Consider the following 27273-nt stretch of genomic DNA (forward strand, 5'->3'; position numbering starts at 1 on the left):
GGCACTAGAGAAGTCCAGAAACATAATTCTTACAGCACCACTGCCTCTGTCCAAGTGGGAGAGGGATCAGTGTAGCATATAGATGATGGCATCCTCCGCTCCCACCTTCTCTTGGTATGTGAACTGCAGAGTGTTGAGGGCGTGGCGGACCTGTGGCCTTGGGTGGTGAAGCAGCAGTTGCTCCATGGTCTTCATCACGTGACGTCAGAGCGACAGGCCGGAAGTCATTCAGCTCACTAGGACGTGATACCTTTGGGACTGGGGTGATGCAAGATGTTTTCCAAAGCCTCGGGACTCTCCCCTGTTCCAGGCTCAGGTTGAAGATGCGCTGTAGAGGACTCCCCAGCTCCAGCGCACAGGCCTTCAGCAGTTGTGGCGATACTCCATCTGGACCTATTGCTTTGCTGGTATGAAGTCTCCTCAGCTCTCTGCTCGCCTGGGTTACTGTAATTGTGGGTGGGGATGTCTCTCCTATGCTGGTATCAGCAGAAGGATGGGTGGAAGGTACAGTACTCTGAGGTGAGAGTGAGTTAGGGTGGTCAAACCTGTTAAAGAAGTTGTTCATTTGGTGTGCTCTCTCCACGTCTCTCTCGATGGTGGCACCCCACTTTGAGCTGCAGCCAGTGATGATCTTCATCCCATCCCACACTTCCTTCATGCTGTTATTCTGCAACTTCTACTCCAGCTTTCTCCTGTGCTGCTCCTTCGCCGCCCTGAGCTTGACTCGGAGTTCCTTCTGCACGTGCTTAAGCTCTTGCTGATCACCGCCTTTAAAAGCCCTTTTCTTCTGGTTCAAAAGGCCCTTAATGTCACTTGTAATCCATGGCTTGTTCTTAGCATTGCAGTGTACTGTTCTTACTGGAACTACAATGTCCATAAAGAAGTTGATGCAGTCAGTAGTGCAGTCAACAACCTCCTCAATGTTCTCACTATGTGACCCCTGCAGGATATCCCAGTCTGTAGTTCCAAAGCAGTCTCTCAGAGTCTTTCAGAGCCTGCTCTGCCTCAGGGGACCACTTCCTGAATGAGCGTGTGGTTGTATGTACCGCCCTCACTCTTGGTTTGTAGTGAGACTGAAGCAGAACCAGGTTATGATCTGCTTTTCCAAGCGCAGGCAGCGAGGTGCTGCTGTATGTGTCTTTAACGTTTGCATAAGGTAGGTCAATAGTCCTATTTCCCCAAGTGTTACAATCCACATACTGGGAGAAGGCAGGTAATGTTTTGTCCAGCGTCACTTGGTTAAAGTCTCTAGACATTAGCACAAGTGCCTCAGGGTTCTGCGTTTGTAACTTAACTAAAACATAACTAACCAGTTGAGGTAAAGATGGTGGTTTTAAAGCAAGGCAGAGGAAGCAATGTCATTGGGGTCAGGGGAGGACGGGTTGATTTGGGTTTGGAATCAGGCCAGGCAGAATTTTCCATAACTGGTCTGCAGTGGAAAGAGAGAAAGGATTAGCGCACTCTGCCACCCCCTGGTCTGGCGTGGAATTACCCTCATTTGGGCCCTTTAGCTGCCTCTCATGCGCAAATGTGTGATAACATGAAAAACAATAAAGAGTACTTCAGGCACGTTAAGCACGGTGTTAACAGCTTCCTCATCCAGTTGTGCTCTAATGTGGAGGAGCACTGCAGTCGTCTGAAAACTGCTGAAAACACATTACTTTAACATGGCCTTCTTATAACTTCACTGTAATTAAAATCCTGATACTCTGTATATCCAGTTCATTATAATAACTATTCATGGTGGCTCTAAAATCTGTACTAACCTCTACTCTCTCTTCTTTCCTTTTCCAGTGTCCTTTGTGCCACCACCATCTACTCAAAGCACCATGATGTTCCAACAATGATGGATGGATTAAAAGCCAGAAGTCTGTATGACCATCAACATCAAGTGACTCCGTGAGAACCGTAACTACAAAGAGGACTGTTTCAATAATGTTAGGTAGAATACTCAAAGGGGACTGGGTGGTCCCGTGGCCTGGAACCCCTGCAGATTTTATTTTTTTCTCCAGCCGTCTGGAGTTTTTTTTTCTGTCCACCCTGGCCATCGGACCTTACTCCTTTTCTATGTTAACTAATGTTGTCTAATTTTAATTACTTATTTTGTCTTTTATTTTATTTTATTTATTATGTAAAGCACTTTGAGCTACTTTTTGTTTGAAAATGTGCTATATAAATAAATGTTGTTATTGTTGTTGTTGTTGTTGTCGGGCAGAGGGGTCCTTTCATCATATTGGCTGGCCCACCACTGACTAAGCGGTGGAATGGCCAGTAGGGGGGAGGCAGCTTGATGGCCGAGGTCTCCAGGACTGTGAACAAATCAGAATCGTATTATGTGATATCGTCTACTCTTGCATTTGTTCTAAACCTGTAATATTACTATTGTACTATCGTATTGTATTGAGTTATTACTTGTGTGTTGTATTTTATTTACCCCCTTCTCTTTGACACCCACTGCATGCCCAACCTCCCTGGAAAGGGGTCTCTCTTTGAACTGTGTTTCCCGAGATTTCTTCCATTTTTTTCCCTACTAGGGTTTTTTCTTGTCTTCTTAGAGAATCAAGGCTGGGGGGATGTCAAAAGGCAGGGCCTGTTAAAGCCCAGTGCAGCACTAATTGTGCGATTTTGGGACAGTACAAAAATAAATTGTATTGTGTTGTATTATGCTTTGCATAGAACAGCCAAAGATGCAAGAGAAAATGTCCTGAGGATGCCGTTAACACCGAGCTTAACATGCCTAAAGTACGTCTGTATGACAAACTTAGAGAAATGAAACAAGATAAACAGGCCTTAAACAGATAAAGAAATACATTTAACACCAAAATGTAGATTCTTGCAAGGGTGTTTGAAGTTCACTTTTTAACATCTTACCCATTTTGATGGCTACAATGGCTGCTGTTTGCTCCAGTCTTGGAGTTGTGCCACTCTTGAATACATTTTTCACTGTAATTGTTTGACCTCCCCCTCCTCCAAAACAATATTTTTACTGAGTTTAGTAATTGTGAAATTGAACACAAAATAAAAATGTACCTGTTTCACTCATCCCAGACACTTTTCTAAATAACTTGTCAGCTTTAAATGGTGTACTAAAGGCCCTTGTCTATCTTTTTAGTAAACACACACAGTACTAACTAAGAGGCATTTAACAGACATATTAAAAATATTCCAGAAATTACAAAATCTTTACAAAATGGCAAATCAATATGTAGACAATGGGACATGTGTGAAAATCATGAATAATAATATCATGTGCTGAACTGTAGTTTCGTGATGTTCGTGCATTGTTTTGAGTCTCACAAGCTCACAGTGTGGCACGATGAACTGCTCTGTGAGGAATTTGAAACTTTTAAAAGGAAACTATTTCTCAAAATTTTAAAGGCAGTATATAAATAAGACATTGGATGTTTATGTAAGTCTTAACTCTCATTTTTTGAACGTTTATTCCATCATTTCAAACAATTCTGTCACTTGTAAATGACACACTAACCAAATTGCTGCCTGAGGCAATTGCCTCTTCGCCTCACCCCACGCTTAGGCCCTGACATTGATGAATTAAAGTTAATAATTTATTTTATAGACAGTGTCTTAGAAGACATGGCACCCCTGCCATTGTGGATTGTTCCTTACCTGGCCAGGAAGCCATGATAAAGGAAGGATATTGATGAACGGGCATCCCAATGGTTTGATTAATGGTGCCTTTCCTGGTCAGGAGGACAGAGAGTGACTGCCTAGTTCCTCCAGTACACCAGGTGGCATTGTTCCTAAGGTATGGCTCCCGTTTGGGCTCCCAAAGATCTGCATGGGAGTTGTAGTTTTGCTGGGTAGCACTGTTGGGGTTCTCGGGTGTCACTAGGGGGAGCTGCTGGAAGCCGGCTCCCCTGTTATGGAGAGATTCTACCCGGCCCATAAGTGCTTCCAGGCGGCAATCCTGTTATACCAGAAGTACTACAGGTTTCATGTTGAAAAGCATCAGTCAGAGGAGGTGGATGTGGAAAAGGAGAGAAACAAAAACAAACTGAACAGACTTGTGACTGATTTACCAGGTGATAAAAACCTGCAAAGGGTATTTTGTTTACATAAAAACTTCTTTCCTACAACCCGTGACTGTAACTGGTTGTGTCTGGGTGTTTGGGGTGCAGACGCACTCCCCACAGCAAGAGTGGAATTTGGGGGTGGCAAGGGGGCCCCGCTTTTGAGATCCACATGTCTGTTCGAGCAGACTTGTCAAGTTATATTCTCCAGTATATATTGTGTAAGAATAATACTTCAAAGATGCACAAAAAAGAGTTGGAGACCGTCCCCGTATGATGTCCAGTGGAAAAGGAATGCAAATAAATTGCAGTTAAATTTCCTTACAGTCATTCAACAACAACAGTACAGAATATTGGCGTTTATATACAGTAAAGATGGTGGACGGAAATGAGTTGGCCGGATTTGCTGTAAGCCGGATGTGACGTCATCAGGAAGGCACCGGAAAGTGACATGGTCTTGAGGAAGCAAAGGTGGAAGTGACGGTTGGACGCCATCTTTGGAACCCAGAAGTTAGAAAGGTATTTTCAGTTTTCTTCTATTGGTCTGATGAGAGAAAGAGAGAGAGAGAGAGAAGTGTTAGTACCGTAAATCGACCCCTTGTCTCGCGATATTTCACTCACCTCCAGGCTTGTTGACTGCCTCCTAAGTGCGCGTGTGTGACTATATATATATATATATATATTTGAGATGCTTCTAAGAGGAACCCTTTTAAAATCCCTCTTCAAGGTCAAATTCCGTACATGTACGTCTTTAAAAACATTCCAGAGTCCACCTTCATCGCCTGAAAAGGGTCGCCAGTATAATCCCTTCCTAAAATAGGTATAGCCCATTAGTCGCTGGGTTGGCTTCTCCTATCTATAGAAAAAGACATTGCATCCAGATTAGACTACGAAGATGTCATCAACGACTTTTCCAATCGGCAGGCAAGAAAAGTGGATTTTCGTCTCTGAACCTGGAAACCGGTAAGGGATTTCATGATGATGCCTCTACATTAATTTCACACTTCCTGTCGAAAAACATTGAAACTCACATTTTATTTGTAAGCCATAAATATGTACAAATATTAATGCACAAAAACATGTATCACTAATGATAAAACGGCTGACATGACATTAACGTGAGTTTCAAGTATGACATTTGCATATCGAGACTCAGAGTATACTTGCAATTTGGGTACTTTTCTAGAAGCGGCTCTGCTAATTTCCACATCACACCACATCGCATTTCGCACTGTCGTGGTATTGTCATGAATGATGAATTGCACTTTTTTAATAGATTATATCGTTATATTTTGATAAAGTCCCCGTGTTATCTGAATACTGTAATGAGAAAATTCAGTGTATGATAAAATTATTTTTATTAAATTCGGTCGCAAGTTTATACAGTCCACATATACCAGTAACATCGTTTGACATAACTAGCCCTGCGTGGTCAACCCTAGGCACCGCACACCCCTAAGGCCGCCTCTGCCCCACAGGTCACAACAGTCATACATTAGGATATTGCGAGTATGCTGTTTTCAGGTTAGACAGTAAACGGCCATCTGTTACATAAGACCAAAGTTTACTTTGCATTCATATTAAGCCTAAATTATGGCATTCACTTCCTTACGAATTGTTATAAGAGAAAAACACTAATGGCAAAATGTTCAAACAAAATGAAAAGCTCAATATGTGTTTCAAAACAACATCTTTCTACTTTGTACGGCAGACAGACACAAGCAAGACAGCAGAACTTGTTGGCATACCAGCCAGGTAACTTTGCGTATGCCAAACAAAAGCATAAAGAGGTGCACTGTGGCACACCTGAAAAGGCAGCTAACCCAAAATCAGCTCACACAACAGTTCTGAATGCATTTCTCTGAAAGATTTCACACTCTCGCGTCCTGATTATGAAGCAACTGGGTCTTCTAGTTTAATGACATCCCAACCAGAAGGGGCAGGGCCAACTCTGGGCGTTACAGCTGAGCTTGGATGACCTCAGTGGGTGTAAGAGAAGATACCTGTCCCCGAGTAGCATTACATTGACCCCCAGTTGCACATGAGTGACACCACCCACTTACAAAACTCACTCAGTCAACTTGAGAGTTGTAGGAGGATGGAGCCTAAACTGGTAGCGTCAGTTACATGCTGGGGGCAACCTCTGGATGGAATGGCAGTCACCCACTGGTCTAGCTCAGACGTCTTTTCATCATAATTATATATTCATTTGCTTTCAAAGTCACAAGATAACCAAAGCGTTACACAATATAAATTGGAGACCTTTGCATGTCTGCTGAAAATGGAATTTTTCATACTTGGCCTGGCTAAGCCAGACGTCCACACGCACTGCCTGCGCCTGAAGGCAACAGATGTCCGTCAGCTGCTGCTCTCTGCCTCTCTACTGGACTCTACAAAGTACACAACCTTGACTTTGTGCTGACCACAGCTGTTTCTAGCCGTTTTTGGAACCCCAAGTGATCCACCTGTTTTGGAAGGTCCCATACCTCTTTCTGTGGTTTAGCAGGGCTGCCAAACAACCGCTTATATTGGTTACGCTCTGCTACTAACAATTATAAAGTAAAAAGCCTTTTCCTCATTGGTGTAGAAGGGTGCTACTCCTGAGCAAATCACACTTTTGGGAGAAATTGGACTCCTGCAACCTTTTGCTGCCTGCATCTGCACTGATAGTTTCAGTCCCTTTAGGGCAAATAAACAGGAACTGAGATGTGACGCTTTTTTCAGTTGAAATTTGCATACGGCTTTTGATCAGGTTCATATTTGTCTCTATCCTGCTTTTAATCAGCTATTTAAGCCAAATTCAGAGCTGTGGAGAGTCAAAGCCTTTCATTTCAGCACTGAGCTTATGGCAGGAATCAACCCTGCAGAAGGTGGCAGTCCACCAAAAGGGCCACTCATGCACAGTCCTTTGTAGGATGCACGGCTTTGAGATGCGGGAGGAAAACCCATGTACAGTGCTTATAAAAAGTACTGAGCACGTGGACGTTTTCAAGTTCTATTGTCATACTGAACACTTAATCCCAGTGGATTTCTTTTGACTTTTGTGACACCGATCAACAGAAAAAGAGTCTTTAATGTTAAAGTGAAAACAGATCTGTGCAAAGTGGTCTAAATGAATTAAAAACATAAAACCCCACAAAATAATTAATGGCAAAAATATTCCCCTCCTGTAATTCAACATCCCTAAATCATCACTGGTGCAGGTAAACTAGTTTTAGAAGAAATAGAATTAGTTTGGTGAAGGTCACCAGTCTGGGGTTCCAGGATTTTCTCTTGCATGTAGAAAATCCAGCTTATGGTGAGTAAGTATGGTGGTCTAACCTACAGTCATGGTTAAAAGTTTTGAGAATGACACAAATATTAATTTTCACAAAGTTATGATGGCAATTTGCATATGCTCCAGAATGTTATCAGTGATCAGATGAATTGCAATTAATTGCAATGTCCCTCTTTGCCTTGAAAATGAACTTAATCCCAGAAGGCTTCAGGGCAGCCAAGAAAGTCCAGCAAGCGTCAGGACCGTCTCCTAAAGTTGATTCATGGCTCGGGATCGGGGGGCACCACCAACCAGTGTAGAGCTTGCACAGGAATGGCAACAGGCAGGTGTGAGTGCATCTGCATGCACAGTGAGGCGAAGACTTTTGGAGGATGGCTTGGTGTCAAGAAGGGCAGCAAAGAAGCCAAGAAAAACATCAGGGACAGACTGATATTCTGCAAAAGGTACAGGGATTGGACTGCTGAGGACTGCTGGGATAAACTCATTTTTCCTGATGAATCCCCTTTCCAATTGTTTGGGGCATCTGGAAAAAAGAAAGGGTGAGCACTACCATCAGTCCTGTGCCATGCCAACAGTAAAGCATCCCGGGACCATTCATGTGTGGTTGCTCCTCAAGCAAGGCAGTGGGCACACTCACAATTTTGCCTAAGAACACAGCCGTGAATAAAGAATGGGACCAAAACATCCTCGGAGAACAACTTCTGCCAACCACCCAAGAACAGTTTGGTGATGAGCAATGCCTTTTTTTCCCACATGATGGAGCACCGGGCCATACGGCAAAAGTGATACCTAACAAAAACATTGAAATTCTGGGTCTATGGCCAGGAGACTCCCCAGACATTAATCCCATTGAGAACTTGTGGTCAATCCTCAGGAGGCAGGTGGGCAAACAAAACCTCACAAATTCTGACAAACTCCTGGCATTGATTATGCAAGAATGGGCTGCCATCAGTCAGGATTTGGCCCAGAAGTGAATTGACAGCATGCCAGGGAAAATTGTAGACGTCTTGAAAAAGATGGGCCAACACTTCAAATATTGACTCTTTGCATAAACTTCACGTAATTGTCAATAAAAGCCTTTGAAACTCATGAAATGATTATAAATATACTTCAATATACCATGGAAACATCTGACAAAAAGATCTAAAAACACTGAAGCAGCAAACTTTGTGAAAACCAACACTTGTGTCATTCCAAAACCTTTGGCCATGACTGTACACAATGAAGACAAGAGAACACTCCAAGCAACTCATTGGAAAGCACAAGTCAGGGGATGGAGACAGGAAAATATTCAAGTCATTGGATATCTCTTGAAGCTTAGCTAAATCAGTCATTAAGGAATGAAAAGAATATGACAGAACTGTAAATCTGGAAAGAGGAGGGCCATCCAAGAACTGAGTGATCAAGCAAGAAGAAGACAAGCGTGGGAGGCCACCTATGATATCTCTGAAGGAGTTACAAGCTACAGCAGCTCAGACTAGAGAGACTGTGCTGACAGCAACTTTACCCATGTGCTTCACTAGTCTCAGCTCTATCAGAGAGTAGCAAAGAGAAAGCCACTGTTAAAAAGAAACGCACATGACACCTCGGTAGGGATTTGCCAGAAGGAACATGGGAGGCTCTGAAGTTAGGTGGAAGAAGATTCTACAATCTGATGAGAACAAACTTGAGTTTTGTGGCCATCAGACTAGATGTCTTGTTACACTGCACATTATCAAAAACACATCATCCCCACCGTGTAGCATGTCAGTGGCAGTTTCATGCTGTGGGGTTACTTCTCTGCAGCTGGCCCTGCGAGGATTGTGAGGGTAAAATGACAGCAGCAAAATATGAGGATGTCCTGAAGAAAACTTGATGCAGTCAACAAGATTTGTTTTCCAGCAAGACACCAACGGCAAGCATGACATCAAAGCTACACAGGAATCGCTTTTAAACAACACTATTGATGTTCTGGAGTGGCCGAGTCAGAGTCCAGATCCAGAGTCCAATTGAGAATTTATGGCTGGACTTAAGTAAGGCTGTACACTCATGATCAGCATGCAGCCTGACAGAGTTTGAGCAGTTTTGCACAGAAGAACAGGGAAAAGTGCAGTGTCCAGATGTGGGATTGACAAAGAGACCTGTGCACACAGACTGAATGGCAGACATGGCTGTCAAAGGCACATCTACTAAATACTGACTTGAACACTTGTGCAATCAATATTTTTGTTTTGTATGTATCATTAATCGCTTAGTAGAGATTGGTTTTCCCTTTGACATTAAAAAGTCTTTGTCTCTGGATCAGTTTCACAAAATCCAAATGAAATCCACTGCAATTCAATGTTATATTAACAATAAAACGTGACAGCTTTCAAGGGGTGAACAGTTTTGGCACTGCAGACTCTGTAAATGGAGCACATACAGCCACTTGGTGCAGGATTCAAACCCTGGACATTGGATCCATGAAACAGCAGGGCTAATCCGTGAGCCACCCAGGGAAAGAAGTCGGCGTACTTATTGTAGATTTAGAAATTGGAATTTCTCTGCCACAAATTGTTTCTGCATGGTATTGGATTCAGTGAAAATGCTTTGATAATAACTGATGATTTTTTAAAAATGAGTTACTTTTGTTTTAAGGCGTAAATATTTTTCACGCTCAGAATATTATTTGAAGTGTATTTTAAGTCTATTCTTAACATTGAATTAGAAACAATACAAAATCGAGTATTTGCTACAGATATTTTTTTCATTCTGTATTTTTTCTTTCTCTTCTTGTTCTTTCAAAACAGACTGGAATTTAAATTTAGAAAGTTAGAAAGATGCCCTTTTATTGTCCAGCAGACATTTAAATTTGTTTTTTATAGAGGTATGCAAGGTTGGGTCGGTCCATACATTGTCGTAATCAGCTAAGCAAATGGTCAAAGAACACACAGCTTTCCTTTATGCATCCCATGTGCTATTAGTTCACTTTTGTTTGGATAGACTCTTCAAAGAGGGCTTTTTTAGGAATTGTCTATATTTTGAGTGATACTGTGAATGGTTCGGGAGATCAGGTTCAAATAGTATGAGTTGGCATACTTTTGTTTTTGTCCAGGTACATTCCAGAAATGGGCGTGTTAGGTAAACTAACAACTCTAAATGAGCCTTGTATAAGCAAGAGAGGACGTGTGACTTGGGGGTTAATCAATGTGTAATAGTCATAATAATCACTGTATTTAAGTTACATTTCATGGCACTTAAGGCCACCTCACAGAGTAAAATCCACAATAGTAAAACAACAGTAAACATTAAAAAAACTAAACTGAACTAAACAATAAATATCATATAGAACAATGGACTCACAGCATAAAGGCCTGTCAGAATAAGTGAGTTTTTCAAGCAGATTTAAAGTTTGAAATAGAGTCCAGGTTTCGGATATGGAGGAGTCAAGTGTTCCAGAGTTTGAGTGCAACAACAGGAAAGGCCCCAGCATCCATAGCACTGAGGTTAATAGTTTGGACAGTTAGTATACCTGCAAGAAACAAACAGGAGTATAAGGTTGGAGGAGGCTGGTGATGTAGCTGGGGGCCAGGTTATGTAAAGCTTTAAATGTGTAGAGAAGAATTTTGAAGTTGATCCAAAATGCCATACTGGGCCAATAGAGTCGAACAAGGTGAACTGTAATATGTTCTACTAGCCTGGCATATGTGGTGATCCTGGTGGCAGCGTTTTGAATAAGCTGTAATCTGTGAAGAGGTTTGTTTGAGATGCCAGAATTAATGCCATTATAGTACTTGATGAGCAAAGTAACTAAGGCATTGACTAAAACTTTAGTGCTACATTGTGTCAGAGCAGGGACAAGCTTGGCAATAAAACAGATAGGTAGGAAGTGTGTGAGTGAAAAATCTATACAAGTAAAAGTTTTGGACTTTAGTGACCCTCTCTACATATCCAAATGGCCACAATACACTCTTAAAAATAAAGGTGATAGAGCAGTTCTTCTGAGAGATGCCATAAGGGAATTATTTTTGGTATCTACATTTATGTAGATACATAACAGGCTTCATACATAACCATAAAGAGATGGTAATGAAGTTGTGAAATACTAAAGGGCTCATGATTTTAAAAGGATACCACAACACAGGCTTTCATTATATGTCCAAATCTTGCTAGGTAGCCTGCTATAAATTTAAATTTTAAAGGATTATGCTTTATCCACATATGAAGAATCATTTCAAAGCCCAAAGAACTAATTTCATATGCAAAGAACCCAACCAAAAATGAAATGGTTATTTGCTGATCAAACATCCAGCAAAGAGCCAAACAACCCAGTAAAGTGCCACGAAAGAACTGTCATTTTTAAGAGTGTAGGATGGTACTTTAGTAAGGCCACTGGAGTCAGTATGCCCTGCATTAAGCCGACACCCAGGCTGGGTTCCTGTCATATGCATGGTGCTGTACTCCCAGCATTCCAGAGCTGGGTCAAGCACGTTAAACAAGCAGGATGGATGATCCTGCTTTATACCCTGTTGCTTCCAATTGAACTTTTTTTTTTATTTTGCTCTCTAACATACAATGTAAAGGTAGCACTGTATATAAAATGAAGATTATTTATTCGATTTTGATATTTTTCATTTCTTTCATATATTTTCAGCTGTGGTGGCATTTGAATGCTTTGTGAAAATGGGCCAATGTGGACAAAAAAATTAACTTGAAAACTAAAGCCTAGTATAAAACCATAAATAGGAAGACGATAAGCTGCTTTAACGACTCCAAATGAATCAGCGAGCAAGAGAAAAACTGTAGAAGGCAGAGATTAGTGGGAGAGAGACAAACACACAAAAGGAGATAAGCTCAAAACGGCCTGGTCCGTCTTTCCTTTTCTGCTGCTAGGAGAGAACTGTTTGTGGTGTTCTTTTAAAATATTTAGTCATCTTGTCTCTAACAGGAGTCACTCAGTCCCTTTGGGCATTAAACATGTGGCACAAGGTCGAACAGCCAACGCCGGAAATTAACAAAAATGGAGTTGTCAGTCATCAGTTTTAAGGTTTTTACTGTAAGCTTCAAAAGGACAGGAATCCATCTGTTGTAGATTTTTAGGACATTGCTGCTTGGTAAATATTAAATTGAACAGTGACCTAAATAAACCCATCATGAACATGCCCTTTTGATTATTGCTTTTTAAATTATTTTTTTCTCTATTTTGTTTGGATTTATTATTAACATGTTTTCTAAAGAACATATTCATATCAGGCATTGCTATGTTTCTTCTGTAATAGGTGTCATTTAGTCATAAATGAGGTCTGAAAACATATAATAATGAAAATGTAATCTGCACCCTTCCTCTGCAGGTGAGCCTCAGATGTGTCCATTACCCTGTGCCATCAGAAACCCTACTGAATGTTCCCAGCAACACATTGAAGTCATGACTTGGTGAATTCAGTTTATGGCAAATGGAGGCAAAAGTAGGTCATGCCTTGTAGTTGATTGGTGTACCTAATACACTGGCCACAGATTGCTTATTATATACTTTTTGTTTTAATATAAATGCATTTATTTTATACTAAATTATGCAATTTATATTACTTCTGAATCTATAATGAGTCTGATGAATAAAGAGCTGTCTCTTACTCTGTGATTCATAATTTGGACATAGCACTCTGCAGCACCATCTTACCCTAATGATCTCGAATGCAAGAAAACCCGCTTTCATGTCTGCATGTTACTTAAAATAATGTGATGCAGGTTTATGCAGCATGTCTTCTTCTACGCCGTCAGTTTCAGGGCACACTCACACAATACAGGTTATTTGCAGTTAGCATCTAGGGCTCAAATAAAGCCTCATAGTGGTTGATTCACTACAAGTCACAAATTCTATGGGGGTCATACAATGTATGAAAACCTAATTTATAATTTACATAATGAACAGTAAATACAAAAGGCATGGCTATTGTTAATGTGTACAAATGTTACCATTTTTATTTAAAGTGATTTATTCATACCCTGTGTTGGATTGGTGATCCATCTAGGGTTGATTTCAGCCTTGTACAGATGCTGCCTTCTGTCTATAATGCATGAAGAAGTGCACAGGCCAGTGTAGACCTTAACATTTGTCATTTACCATCCTATTGGCTGAGACAGTCTTACTAAACTCTGTTCTTTAAATGTCAGAAACATGCAGATAAATCGTGGCCCTTTGGTGTTTTTTATCCTTCACATAGTGTTATATAATTTGGATACTACAAAGTTCAGGTTTTTGGCTTTTGGTTTTGATGAACATTTCCATGTCACACTGGTGCCTGAAAGGGTTTTAAAGTCACCCCCCTCCCCCTCTAGCACCGATCAGCAGAATGGACTGTCTCAAAGCACAGACAGTATGACGGTGGCTGCATGTGCCGAAAAACGTGGATTCAGCCTGTCACAGCACATCACATCTGATACAAAGGCATGTGCTCCCCGAGATGGAAAAACAAGATTCAAATCTCAGACAGAGCTTCCTGACAGTCATAGAAAAACACAGACAACAAAAACCCGCACAGTCACCATGTTCTGCTTTGTCAAGTCCTTTGTTTAGATCGACTTTTATTATTGCACCCTTTCTTTTGTTAACAGAAGTCATCCCCTACTTATAAATAACATTTGTGCCAAAAATAAAAACTGTGTTACATATCAGACAAGGAAATGAACATTAAGAATGATGATTAAAATGAAGCAACGTCTGATTCAGACCTTTAAAATATTTTTTATTCTACTGCAATGTTAGTTTTTTTATATCATTTCTTTCATTTGTTTAAATTTCTCATCTATTCAGCTAAACTCTTAACTTGGTCATCTGCTCATTCCTTACCAAAGCTTAAAACAAAACATACTTTGCAAGGACATATACCCTAAACATAAAATTAAATAAATGTTTAAATTACATTAAGTTGTAGGATTATATATATTACAATGTCTAAATAAATCAAGTTACTTAATTACTCCTCATTAGAAAAATACAACAGTTACAACTGCTATTCAAAAGGACTTATTTTGTATTTTGCTAATGTATTAAAGAATCCCAAATGTTGTGAGATCCAGTGTTTCAGAAACCACCTGGGTCTGAAGCCTAGTTTCAATAAATTCATGCAGTTTGTCAAAATGAATTCCTTAAACTTAACAATGAGTCGCTCCGAGTAAAATATATGGAATACATAAGCACTGACAGTGAGACTTACAGGTTCTAGATGTAAAACATAATTCATATGGTTGCAGGTTTTTAAAGCCACTGCTGGTGTATTGTGTGAATCTAAGCATGTCAGTTAAGCTACCGATGTTTCAAATGTAACAATGTTCATCATAATATATTGTACAGATTCCCTGAAATATGGAGTTTCATGGAAAGTTCTATATGAATACATGACAAAGGAAGAACAAAATATTAAAAAAAACTTCCTTTACTTGAGAAGAGTGGTCTTTTGAAAGGGCTGTGGGAGAGACAAATGAGAATACAACATTGTCTACTAAAAATGCTAAAAGTTGAATTAAGAAACATACATCTCTAACCACTTATGTAATTTCATATTGGTATTTTGTAAGAATTCTTAACTATAATAACAATTAAGTAACTAATAGAAAAAAGATCGAAAATATATCTACTATATGTTCATATGTATTTTAACTTAAATGTCAACCTATGTGCAATTTGTTTCATTTCGAAATTGTTAACAAACATTTTCCTGGATTAAGGACAAATAGCCTGAGGGTAATATGGCAGGAAAATAGTTATTGATACTGCTACCCTGCTGGATTCATGTCCTGGTGTGGTCATAGGCAGGACAGGCTAGTATCTCTTTTAGTTAATGAGTAACTACAAACAAGACTTCATCTCTAAGAATAGTTCACTATGGGATTTTGTGAAAATTTGGTACCTCTTCCCATCATATTTCATTACTTCATGTTTCACTGACAGAATTGCCACTTTATGTACTCTTGTTTAGTAAATGTTTACAATGAAGTTTTTTTGGCTACAAATGGTAAAAGTAGCGATCAAAAGTTATTATAACTGGTCCTTGCTCATTCTTAAATCCTCTGGCTTTCAGTGATCAGCCTTATCTATAATGGTGTTTGCAAGAATCTGAATAGTTACTGTTTCCTATTTTTACAGTCTTCCAACACTTCTATACCATTCTCCCATCAGTATTCAACTTAGGCGATTTAAGAAATCTGGTTTCCGTTAGCTTGTCTGGCCATTCTTCTGGAACTGTAGTATGACAGACCAAGTCCAACAATTGCTAGCAACATAGCAATGTGATTAACCATTCTGTCTTTTTGCTGTGTTTCAACCTCCCCTGCAATTTGTCTCTGAAAATAAGCAAATGGAAACGTGAATGTGATTTCTTTCTAAAAACTACATTTATAGAATGTCAGGTTAAACAAAATCACATTATCCAAAATGCACAAAACAGAAAAAAACAGTAACTATTTCATGAATGTAAAATTGTAAAATTATAATTAATCATCATTATTTCATTGGCTGTTGCATAATGAACTTTGTTGAAAATCTAATGCAAAAGTAACACTTAATTTCTATATAAATGTAGCACACATTTGTAGGACTTTAATATTTTATTAGTTGAAAAATGAAATGCAGATTACAAGACTAGTTCACTTAATAAAAGAAAACACGGTTTGTATTATTAACAGTTGAATGTTTTGTAATATCTAAAATTTCACATATAGTACAGTTGTTTTTTTTGTTGTTTTTTTGCCAGGCCAAACTAGAGCTGCAAATAAGCCTAATATGCACATTTTTGAGATGTAGGAAGAAGACAGGGTAGCTAGGGGAAAAAAAAAGTCAGGAATAGAATCTGCCAAGTCCGTGCAGACAATGACCAGGTGATGTCAATATTGGAACCCTTACAAAGGCACATTTAGGCTTGCACCCAGTACCATTCACAACCATCTTGATTATCATATAATGAAAAAGTATTAAATTATACATTGTGTTATTGACTAGATGATTAAAAATAGATTTTCATCTTAATATAAAGCATAAAACATTCAGCAAATCTTAAAATCTATGCACTTATTCATTTTCAGCAATTTGGATCACTGAAGTCATTTTCTTACACCTTTCCTACCTCTGCTTACTTAGATATACTGTATTTACACTTAAATAATGCCCCAAAAAACTGGCTATAGAACTACAAATAAAACAAAAAAATACTTTAAATAAACATTTCAAAGATTGCTTCTGAGGTGCTATAACAACAGCAGGAACTATTCAGGAAATTTCATAAATTCTTATTTACTCAGGCACCCTGATTCCCCCTCTTCAAAGCATATGTACCACAAAAAAATTACAAAAACATTAAAAGGTTTTTGGCTTTTACTCTTCTAATTCAGTGATTTCCTGTCATTTATAATTATTCTCAGATGGTGAGCAGGTTCACAATAGAATGAAATATTAATAAGGAAATTTAAAATAAAGAAATATACAAAAACTAATATATGGTTTGCAGAATGAGAGGTATTTCCTGTGAATAATTCATGTTTTCTTTCTTGACAAAGTGGTGTAAAATTTTAGAAATAACTACAGTACTAAGTGTTAATTATTACATTTAATAATTGAAAAATAAGTAAAAAAGATACCTAAAGCTCCCAAGAAAAAAAAAAAAATATATATATATATATATATATATATATATATATATATATATATATATATATATATATATATATATATATATATATAAAATCATAAGTTCTCATTAATCATTATTGTCCATATGTATGCAGTCAGAATGTACCGTCATAAAAAAAATTTAGGCTTACAAAATATCTTGAAAATTGTGTTACAACAAACTGTTAAGAGCTCAACCCATAGCTTATTAAAAAGCATTACATGGTTTAATGGCATCTTTGTTTTCCATTAGGTTTTAACAACCAACAGATTGTTTATCTCCTGTCTCTAAAAAAGGCAATGCTAGTGCAGCAAACAATTTCAGAAGCTACAAGGGCAAACTGTTTGGTTAAAGCAATTTTATAAAGAGGCTCACTGATCAGAACATTACTATAACAAGAAGTGTATTATTCCTTGTTAATAAAATAATGTCTTATTCACAAAACTTTAAAAAAAAAAATTAAACCCTACTTCAACATAAGGGCATTGTTTGGAAGTTAAATGTGTTTCAGGGAACACTTACACCAGGACAACTTAGAGTCAACTATTAACAAACATATCTTTCAGATACAAAAGGAAATTGGATGACCAAGGAAAAAAAAAAACAATAAACGAAAAAACAAATCACACACATACACACAAAGGTCACAAAGTGAAAAAATGCAAAGTCCACTAGACTTAGATTTAAATAGAATTTCAATAACTGGACAGTATTCTAAAATGTTTATATTTATAAACAGTGGAGTACATTTATAGTTGATTTTTATTAATGAATTTCCTTTCTTTATTTTTGGTTGGCCGCCATTACAACCTCTGGGCTCTAGAGTGTGTTGAATGAGTGCTCTAATTCACAGTGAGGTTCTTACATAAGCCGCTTCACCATGGTTCATCTGTAATTAAATGATACATATGCATTTCCCTGTGGCTTTGTGAATCAAGAGGGTAAATCCATTAAGAAGACATATTGCATGAAATGTATAATTCTATTTTAATGCATTTGAAACAGAAAATTAGAATAAACAAAATACAGTAGATACAAAAAAATTAAAAAACACTTTCTACTCTTTAAGAGAAAGTCTAGTTGAAAGAGCAAATGAGCTGCACATTTTAACATTAAAAGACACCCAAACTCAAAATGCCCTCACAGACATTACTAACAATGCCTAGCACGTAATTGAAATTATTCAATCATTATAATAATTTTATCCTTATTAGCATGTATTCACAACCACAAATTGCAAAAAATAAATATGTATATAGGGTAGCTACAATTCAGAATTCCCCATTTATTTTTATCTGTATCAGTTCATGCTTGTTTGTGAAAGAAATGTTTGTTTCTACATGGTTTAACCGAAATACAGAAAGCAATTACCAATCTAATAATGTTCTTAGATGACATTTAGACATTGTAATAAATATAAAATATTATAAAAAAAACCAATAATTTATATGAGGAACAAGCATATATTATAAATCTTTAGTTTTGTTATTGTATACCATTATCCTTGCTGTTAGCCCTAAAATACATTACATTTACATAGTAATAATTTTTAAAATCAATAAACTTTACCAAATATAATAAATTAAGACAAACAAAAAAAATGCTAACCTAAATTACTCTATAAAAATGAATTAAAATTTTAAATCTTTTGGTAAAAAGTGGAAAATTAAATCCAACCTGCAGAAGCCGAAAGTATCCAGGAGTCAGTCTACCTAATCGAATGATCATGTCTGTTCAGTCTGGTTTTTCTAGCAGTTAGAGAACATCACTCAGAGTTACCATCAGTTGTGATCATCAGCTTGTCACTTTTAACTTCATCAACCTAGTAACAATTTCCACCAAAGAAAGAGTCTGTTAGACATTAAACATTAAAACTGGACCTGGGACTTCCAGTCTGCTTTATCCGTTAAGCGATTTGGATGCATATGCTACATGCTGCTGATTTGTACAACTCAGTTCAAGTGATTTAGTACAGCATTAATCTCAGAGTTTAGATTCTAAATAACTATATTAAAGGAGTCTTCTATTTTGAGATATCTTCCTAACACAGTAAATAAATGCTGCTTTGCATGCTCTATCTATCTATCTATTGCAAACCCTGCCTGATGCACAAGTTAAGCTTACAATGGTACTTATGAAATGTACTATTTTTTTGTTGAAAAGTATAAAATTTTCATTGCAAAGTACATGCATTTTTGCAAAATTAGAAAAATGTGCATACTCATTGTGAATTAGTAAATGTATTTTTATTAAACCTTTTTACATATAGAGGTTTCTATACATAATGAACATGTTGTCTAATTTAAGAAAATATCCATTTCATTACTGAGCAGATTTTCATGAATACCTATATTACAAATTCCTCCAATATTGAACTATATATATTAAATCCATCTTATAAAGTTTATAACAATTAGCACATTCTCTAACTGCTAAAATATACATATTATATAAATACACAAATATACTTGTAGGAATCTAAAAAAGCACCTTATAAAAATGTTTTTTATACCTTTTATAGCAATACAATATGAAAATGGATCAAAACTGTCTAAGTTTACATATAAAAAACCAAATTAATATGTAACCGGTAGATGCATTTGATGTACTACTTGCATTTTTTGTTTTTTATGCTACATGTTTACATATAAATATTTTGATATACATATCAACCACATAGAATTTCAAATGTTATTAGTGTACTGCTACTAACTGAAATACATGCAGTGTTTCTGCACTCCATATAAATATATTTTATTGTGTATTTTATACGTACTGGTTACCTTTCCTTATTTACTTCTACTGTATATACACATTTCCTATATGTAATGTACCATACTATGAAATTAGAAAACTATCTTGGTCTGATTCGGAATGTGACAAAATGCTTATATACAAAATTATGGAATAAAACTGGCATCACTCTTAGACAGTATAAACAAATGTAGTTATTTTAAAAACTACTATGAATTTTCATCCAGAATATGTGATGATGAATCAGTGTAGTACTGCCTTAAAAGTGAAGTTATGTAAGACAACTGCTTATTTTTTTAAAAGAAAAATGTTTATGAAAAAATATGTTGCTAGGACTGCTTAATCCTCTGCATTTTATGCAGTTAAGCACATACTATATTTCCATTTCTAAAATGTCTCAATAAATATTATGAATATCTGTGAGGTCAGCATCTGTCTGGTAGAAAAACACTTAAAACCAGCCTGCAAAGAAATCCAAAATATGTAAGAAAAACAAATAAAACCTCACCTTTCCTTTTCCCAACTCTGCAGATACTATTTTGTTTAACTGAAGAGCTCTTGGTGAGTGCAGAGTCACTCCTGGCTGAGGAGACCAGTGACTGAGAGAATCTCATTCGCAAGGCAGCCTTTTATACCACACAGGCTAACCCAACCAGAATGATGGGATTGTATCACTGTATTGCAAAGCAGCTGTCGACACACATCATCTTCTGTGTCCAACTTCCATGGCCACAAGACGCTTTTACAACTTGTCACAAACAATTTATGGTACAACATACACTAAGTGCACAGGAAGAAAAAAAATAAGTTCTGCTCTAAATATTTTCGGGATTCTTTGAATCAGCTGACACTTATGTAATAGAGTAATATAATTTAAAAAATGACCTATTTGAAATATTCATAGCGGAAATACACATAGCCAAAAATGTTTAATCAACCTTAATTGGACTGGTAATTTCTTCTTCTTTTATTATTGTTTAGCTTATATAACAGTTTCTGTTTTGCATGCTCCATTCACCAGAAAATAATAATAACCATCTGGGTCTCTGCTGCTTATTTCACATAGTAGTTTATTCATCTGATATTCTATGCTGACATAGGATTAGATATCACTATTGCATATTACTTTTTGTTTCTCTTGATTTGCATTTTCTAATGCATTATTTTTTTGTTTTTTAGATAACTCTGTCACATCAAAGATTTCTAATATCTGATTTTTCTTAGAGAAATTAACTTTCCCACTATAATAATAAAAAAGGCCCAACATTATCTCAACTTTACAACAACTGACCCTGTAACACTTTCTAAAAAAATGTTCCACTTGTTATCTTTAGGTGTATACCTTACGCAAATGGTAATTGCTGGCATTTGACCCAAAACACAGTTAAGTGAGTTTGATAATGGATGGACGGTCCCTACTGTATAGTCTAACGTTTTCTACCACATTGCTTATTGTAATTATGTTCATTTAATAAGGAATTAGCTAAGCAAACTCATACTTAGAGGCATTAAATATGTCAGGATTTATTATATGTAGCACCTTTGACATTTTGTACCAACACATGACACTTAAGCAAAAACACAATGTGCTGAGACAATGTGCTTGCTGCCACCTTCAGAATAGAATAAAATAAATAAATAAAATATATAGTGCACAAGTTTTTACTGGCATAAACACTGCTGTTTTGCATGCTTCTATTTCTAATTCCCGAGACACCATTTAAATGATTCCAGCAAGATTAAATGTAAAATTTACCTAAAATGACAAGAAATAAAATCTGGATAAAATAATTAAAAATAATAAATATCACCACAAATAAGAGGCTTTCTGCAATATCTATTCATCCATCCTTTAAAACAGTTTTATTCAATACATTGTCACAAAGACCGGGAGAATTACTTAGCATTAGGCACAGGATTGTAATCAATAATAAAGAGATGCCAGTCCAAATAGGGCACAGTAACTCATAACAGTCCAATGTTGAGCTTTCAATTAACCTAAAACATGCACACATCTTTGAAAACACAGAGATAGCATGCCGACTCCACAGAGACAGTGACTGAGCCTAGAGAAAAACTTAGGCACCAAAACACTTTTTTTCTCCAGTTTCAAAACCTGCTTGTCCTTAGCACAGTCTTGGGAAATTGGCACTTGTTCTGACAGCAATATTCATACAGCCAGGACATAGCAAATGAACATTTAATCAGCTTCCGTCTTTATTTAATAAGGCAGTTTATTCCTTTTCAAACTTCTGCAGTTTCCAAAATACATTCAGCAAGCATCATTTATATTTTACTAAATTCAAGTTGATTCTCATTCTACAGAAATGTTATCCTTGATCAGTTTTCTTGTTAACAGTTGTCTTAAGTTCGTATTTGTAAGTTTACAGTTTAACAAGGAATACACACAATAAATGCAAATGTGTAACATATTCAAGGGGCTCAAACAGTGTAACTGCATGCTATACAAGTTACTAATTTGAAAGGGATTTATTTTGAAAAATTAAAAATAAGAAATGTATAACAATTAACTTGAGTGTTATGAAAACAAATCCAATAAAACATTTTCTCATTTTTTTTTTCTTCATTTTTGTAAAATTAAATTTTAATTTAAAACAATTCTGCTGGAGATTTGTATATGATGGGTTAGAAAAACAAACATATTAAACACAGAAAGAAATTTTCAACCAAATTTAAATAAATATCTTAATATTTGATAGCCACTTCAGTCATGGTCCTGAAGGTAAACAGGGGCAGCAGTTTTTCACTGCAACAAACTTGCTAATTAGTTTCTATACATGCACACCTACTTGTGCTTCTTGTATCACTAGCATATATTGAACCAAATTAGTAGCATGATCTAAAAATTTCGGTAGTTGTTTTCACACTAGTTGGAATTATAACCAAAATTGAGAAACAGTGTTTCACCACCACGTCTGGACTTTTAATATAAAAACAGCTTTGGTTCATAAACTTTGAACATTCACTCTGCAGCAATGCACATTTTACAGGAATTCATCCTGTATGGCATGCAATTCTCAAAACACACACCATTAGTAACAACAGTTGAACATGCATTTTTATAAACTATCTGTTTTTAAAATCTAAGAAAGTTGTGATATTAAAACTGTAAAATGTCCATTGCTGCAGAATTAAACAATCTCTCTATAAGAAAATTGATAGATAAACTGCTGTTCCATTTTTTTACTTGCCTCATTACATAAAATTAAATTCAACTTATTAAAACCAGAAAGTTAAAAATACAATGCTTCAGCTGTTAAACCAAACCAAGGCTCAGTAGATCTGAGAAAAGCTCAGCAGCCAAAAACATCTAGTTTGTTTTTCAGTGTGGAATTAAGTTTGACTTTTTTTCCCATATGCCTTCTGACCTCACCTTCTTGTATATAATGAAGGTTATCAAAATGGACTGCCTCTTCAAGACCAATCCACCTATTTATTGTGCTAGCCCTTTGCTTTGGTCAACTAATGGAAACCAAGCATGGCAGATCTAATTTCATCCCTTCCAGGGAGATTTTAAGGTGTTCCCATATCAGCCATGAGATTCATTCACTGATCACAACAGACTGTACCTAATTAAACAAGAATAGATGTAATCTAACAAGCCCTTCAAAGAAATCATACACAGCTGAGTGTTAAAATTACTGTGCACAATTTGGATTTCACTAAATGTTGAAAAATTACACCATGCAAGGTGATTACTTTTAAAGTTGATCATTTACCCAATATTATTTAAATAGTACTATATGATGGTGTACTTTGTGAAAAGCACTATATACTATAGTGAAGAATGATTTGTTTCAATTGCTCAGATATGCCTATTGCAAAGGCCCAAATGAACTATAAAATGTAAATGATTTTTAAATCGCGCATACACTATTATTTTATGCACTCAAAAGTTAAATTATCTGAAATTTACATTAGAGTTTATGACAAAACTAAAACACAAAAAATGTTAGTGGTCAAACTACATTCAATCATCATGTTTGTTTTTTCCCTAATCGGAATATAGGTAAATTCAGTTTTAAATGAATATGAAACTGTGTTGGAATAGACTTTACACATGATGTTCTTCCATCCTTTCACACACTCCCTCTTATAGTTTTAGAGTTCCTAATAATCTAAAATTCTATTTAAGAATTTCAGAGAATACATGACAATACTCAGACACAAGTCACTTGCTTTCACATGGACTAGGTCAGGGGTGGCGAACTCCAGGCCTTGAGTGCCACAGTGGCTGCAGGTTTTCATTCTTACCATCTTCTTAATTAATGACCAGGTTTTGCTGCTGATTACGTCTTTTAATTAACTTGATTCAGGCCCCATAGTTGTTTCTTTTTCCTTAATTAGCAGCCAGACAATAATTAAACACAAAACAAGCCACCACATGACCATCTCCCATGTTCCCATTACACAATATCTGAAATTAAATAGAGGTGATGGTCTTGGTAAGGCTGATCCGGTCAACAAAGCATTATGACAGCGCTCTTAGAAAGAACAGAAAAACAACAGTTTTCGAAATGTGTGCTATGGCAGAATGAGAGCAGCCATGGAATTAAATAATGGATTTAATTAACAGCAAGAATTGGCTTCTCATTAAGAAAGTGATTGGAGTGAAATTGGTTGGAGTTTGAAGCCCCAGTTTAGCTGGTCATCTGTTTGCTTGTTTCACATCTCATTTTTGCTTGGTTGTCATTTAATGAAGAAAGGAATCAATTCAGAGGGCTGAACTGCTCTAACAGGGCTATTAAAGTGATGGGGGAAAAATTTAATTAGTAGTCAAAACTGGTCACTGATTAGGAAAAGGGTTAGAGTGAAAACCTGTAGCCACTGCAGCACTCAAGGCCTGGAGTTTGCCACCCCTGGACTAGGTCCTTTGGCCACTGAAACACTACATCTACATACTGACTGATTTATGCTTAATTAATAATCATTAATCGGCTAGACATGCTCAAAATCTGAAACAGGATTAAGTGGGTTAAAACAATGGAGGTTATATTAGCAATAGGAATCCGTAATCCAACTTCTAAGGTAATTGTTTTCAGCACAGGGGCAGGTGATCACTGGGGCCCAAGAAGATAACAAAAAGGCTGAACTATGAGAGACAACGTTCCAATCGGATAAAAATCCTCTTATAATTTTCTTGAGGTTTCGCATGAACCCTACCAACCAATATAGTCGAGGTTATTTTCACTCATTCTAAAAGGTTACACTTTTGAGCATCATTATGCACATATGCGCAACTGCACCCTTGTAAAAGTCACAGAAAAAAATAGACTTCACACCCAAGGCAGCGTTTACCTTCACCCATTTCCTAAGAAACATTTTTCCCAGGGCATTTTACGCAACACGCTTGGCTCCTTCAAAATTGTGGCAAAGGGCACTATAAGAAGGGCGGTCGTTTAGGAGTCGCGTCATTGGCTGACTCCCCAGTGGTAGATACGCGATTGGTAGCGGTGTCAGCTACGTAAAGAGTTTGCAGAAGCGACGGACGTGATTGGCCAAGCGGGGAACTAGAGGACACGCACACGTCCAGTGACACGCAGCACTCTAAACTCCGATGTAAAAAGCAAACAAAAAAATCTAAATAGTAAAGCTTACTCTTTTTCATATATAAGGCAAGCAAGAACAGAGAACATTGCTATATTTTGCCATGAATACTAAGGATAACTTTAAATTGCTACTTAAAATATGTTAAAGTTGTATATCCAAGGTAATTATTTTAAATACACTTATTATTAACACTCCGGTACGCTCAATTCATTGTTATTAAAAAAAGAATAACAACAGTGGTGGCCGCTGGTACAAAAAAATGCAAAAGCCGTAAACATACACTTCTACTAATATTGGTATGTGTACATCTTAAAGAAAGAAAATAGAATATTGCATTGTTGTTTTCAAATATAAAGTCGCGGTGACTTGAAGAGAAACGCTAATTGTGTGAACGTTCAAATAACTGCATAAACACACATTAGTTTACGATCTTTATAATACACTTGCATAATTCCCAGACTAGTAAGGAATTAAATTATTTAAAAAAAAGTTCGATACTGAGCAAAATGTATAATACAGCTGACATTACATTAAATCACATAACTTCGGGTCAATTAGTCACACTTACCCCAGCTGCTTTTAAGCCGCCTCTTGCTTAGGTGTTACAGTTACGATAGATTAAAAAAAAATAATTTCTTGATGAAATGTCACGTAAACAAGAAGTGTAAAGAATGTAAGAAAAGAATGTAAGCCTGCAAAACGAAGGCACTCAGCAGGCGTAACTTTTTCAAAGGAGGGACCCGACTAAGCTGTTCAATATTTAACGTGCAGAGCCTGCCCAGTCCCCGTTTCCCCTTACCTTGTAACACATAAAGGTGACTTGTCATTTTTTTGTCTAATATAAAGATTTTCATTTTACGCAAATTATCTTGGCATACTGTGTCCATTAAAAGACAGTGATTTATTAGTTCGAGTGTGTTTAGAAAACTGTGTAAATTTTTTTTTAATGATTACAGCCCTAAAAGGTCTTAGCTCGATGTAAAAATACGCTTAAAATGTTAACATTACTATTTTAATGTGAAAGCACATTCATGCCACACGTGTACTGGAGAATCAAAGTGTAAATTCACTAATAGGCATATTTTCATTGTTTTATTTGGTTGTGGGTTCGGTGTACCGCTGTTGACACTGTGTGGCCATGAGAGAGTCACTTCACCTGCCTGTGCTCCAACTGGAAGAAAATAAAAAGAAAGAGAAATGTAATACAAGTCACCTTGAATAAAGGCGTTAGGCAAATAATAATTAATAATAAGTAATAATAATAATAGTTACAGCGACCTTGAGGCGACTTGAACACTTCTGCAAGGTAAGCAAATAATTTATAATCATAATATTCAACATTTTATATATCTAGGGATAAATGTGATGGTCAGTTATATAAAATATTATTATGGTTAAATCTTTTTCATAGGTGTGTGACTCCTTGAATTTCACTAATCACTTTAGTGTACATGCAAGGCATCAAAGATAAAAGTAAGGCCCTACCAGAGCAGAAATCTGCAAACTTGACACACACAGACGCACCATAGCATACATTGTTTCAAAGGGACTTTTTTTACCCAGTCTCAATAGTCCCACTTTTTATAGTGCATTTACAGTTACAGTTACTTCTTTGGCTGACACCTTTACCTAAGAAGGCTTACAAAATTTATTATGATACAATTTTGACCATTAATCATTTTATCTTTGCCTTGTATTAAACACATGCATTATTGTATCTGCTGTTAAGTACTGGGGGCAGTTATTTTATTAAATGCGGCAAGAGGAAACATGTAGGTTTTGCTAAAACAATTTTCTATTTGATTAAAATAGTGCTATCATATGGACTTAAACGAACAAACTGTTTTAAATTGTGAAATTCCTGACTGTATTTTTGGAACAATACATAAGATTATGCAGTATGTAACTATCTGATTACTAGTCATAAAGTGGAAATGTTGAAAAGAAAAAAATATATATAATACCAACCAAATTACCTTTGAATATACTGACATAATGTTGTTAAAGAAAATATTAGATG

The 27273-nt window shown here is 36.6% G+C and overlaps 2 long non-coding RNA genes across 3 annotated transcripts in view; one reads left to right on the top strand and one right to left on the bottom strand.

The window, feature by feature from the left end:
• Positions 1-13813: 13813 nt before the first annotated feature.
• On the bottom strand, positions 13814-26486 carry LOC120517443. 2 transcript variants are annotated; one of them, XR_005631037.1, is made up of 3 exons: positions 25822-26486; positions 18606-18750; positions 13814-15606 (listed from the first exon to the last, which is right to left on the bottom strand). It is a non-coding gene; the product is annotated as an uncharacterized LOC120517443 (long non-coding RNA). The 2 variants fall into 2 exon arrangements; XR_005631036.1 differs by lacking the exon at positions 25822-26486 and adding an exon at positions 20191-21444.
• Positions 25272-27273, top strand: part of LOC120517444 — a 73318-nt gene continuing 71316 nt past the window's right edge. Inside the window, exon 1 of the long non-coding RNA XR_005631038.1 lies at positions 25272-25413. This is a non-coding gene — a long non-coding RNA (uncharacterized LOC120517444). The remainder of the gene's footprint in view (positions 25414-27273) is intronic.

Source organism: Polypterus senegalus, chromosome 17 (assembly GCF_016835505.1).
Source record: "Polypterus senegalus isolate Bchr_013 chromosome 17, ASM1683550v1, whole genome shotgun sequence".
In the NCBI taxonomy this organism is placed as follows: domain Eukaryota; kingdom Metazoa; phylum Chordata; class Cladistia; order Polypteriformes; family Polypteridae; genus Polypterus; species Polypterus senegalus.